The sequence below is a fragment of the Triticum dicoccoides genome, chromosome 6A (genome assembly GCF_002162155.2).
Source record: "Triticum dicoccoides isolate Atlit2015 ecotype Zavitan chromosome 6A, WEW_v2.0, whole genome shotgun sequence".
Taxonomy (NCBI): Eukaryota; Viridiplantae; Streptophyta; class Magnoliopsida; order Poales; family Poaceae; genus Triticum; species Triticum dicoccoides.
In genome coordinates this window covers 13411781-13413793 of record NC_041390.1, presented here as the reverse complement: position 1 = coordinate 13413793, position 2013 = coordinate 13411781, and positions in this window count along the sequence as shown.

The window sequence follows — 2013 nt, the reverse complement described above, 5'->3', positions numbered from 1 at the left end:
GGTTGATGACCTTCTCGAAAAACTTGTCCTTGGAAGCACTTGGGGACGTCATGATAATCTAGATCTGTCAGAAAAATAGCTCGAAACAAAAACAAGAGATTTTTGTGTGATACGGGAGTCAAAACCCCCGGGAGATTATATAATAATTTTTTACCGACCAAAATATGTATCGTGCAAGAAAACGGAGTCCGGAGGGCACACGAGGTGCTCACGAGGTAGGGGGCGCGCCTAGGGGGGTAGGGCGCGCCCTCCACCCTCGTGGGCCCTCGTGTCCTTCCCGGACTGCTACTTAATTTTCTATTTTTCTAAATATTCCAAAACGGAGAAATATTGCCTTAAAAATTGTTTTGGAGTCGGTTTACTTACTGTACCACATACCTATTCCTTTTTGGAGTCTAAAACGTTCTGGAAAGTGTCCCTTATGTATTCCTTCGGGGTTACGGTTTCAATAATATTGGTTTCAACGTTTATGGGATTACCTGAGATATAATGTTTGATTCTTTGACCGTTTATCACCTTCGGATTTGTGCCTTCGAAGTTGTTGATTTTTATGGCACCGGAACGATAGACCTCCTCGATAACATAGGGGCCTTCCCATTTAGAGAGCAGTTTTCCTGTAAAAAATCTTAAACGAGAGTTGTATAGCAATACGTAATCACCTACATTAAACTCACGCTTTTGTATCCTTTTGTCATGCCATCTTTTAACCTTTTATTTAAACAACTTGGCATTTTCATATGGTTGGGTTCTCCATTCATCAAGTGAGCTAATATCAAATAACCTCTTTTCATCGGCAAGTTTAAAATCATAGTTGAGCTCTTTAATAGCCCAATATGCCTTGTATTCTAGTTCGAGAGGTAAGTGACATGCTTTTCCATATACCATTTTATACGGAGACATACCCATATGATTTTTATATGCAATTCTATAGGCCCATAATGCATCATCAAGTTTCTTGGACCAATTCTTTCTAGATCTATTGACAGTCTTTTGCAAAATTAATTTAATTTCTCAATTACTCAATTCTACTTGACCACTAGACTGTGGGTGATATGGAGATGCAATTCTATGATTGACGTCATATTTAGCAAGCATTTTACGGCAAGCACCATGAATAAAATGTGAACCACCATCAATCATTAAATATCTAGGGACTCCAAACCTCGGAAAAATAACTTCTTTAAGCATTTTAATAGAAGTGTTATGATCAGCACTACTAGTTGGAATAGCTTCTATCCACTTAGTAACGTAATCTACAGCAACTAAAATATGTGTATATCCATTAGAGGGAGGAAAAGGTTCCATATAATCAAAGCCCCAAACATCAAATGGTTCAATAACAAGTGAATAATTCATAGGCATTTCTTGATGTCTACTAATATTACCAATTCTTTGACATTCATCACAAGATAGGACAAACTTACGGGCTGTCACAACCTAGCTAGTCATGCATTAGAGTGTTGCATCATGTTTACTCTTTCATCAGAAACTTGAAATGGGGATGACAGAACCCCCAGTCCCCTCTGAAACCAACTAGGGTTACTAAAATAATTTTTCAATGAACCTGAAATGCCCTTCTAAAATGCCCATCATTTTTGTCTTGGTTCAGAACCTCTGCCAAAAATGGTGCACATTTTCCTAGGCCATCCTAGGGTTTTTGAATTAAATCATAAAAATTTGAATTTGGGCATTTAAAATAATATAAAATATTTAAATGCTCAAATATCTCCAAACTAAAATGTTTCATGTTGGAAATAATCCAACTATGGGCCAGAAATAGTTTGGTGATTTTTGAACTTGCCTAGGTATTTTATTTAATTCAACAAAGTTGCAGATATATTAAATAAAACAGAAACAGAAATAAAAAGGGGGAAAAACTTACCTGGGCTCCTCCACTGTGCGGCCCAGCCAGCTGGCCGGCCCAGCCAGCAGCGGCCCAGCCCACCACTGCAGCTCTCCGTCGTCTTCCTCCCCTCGCCCCGAAGCTGCTGCGTGCTCGCGCGCGCACGGCCG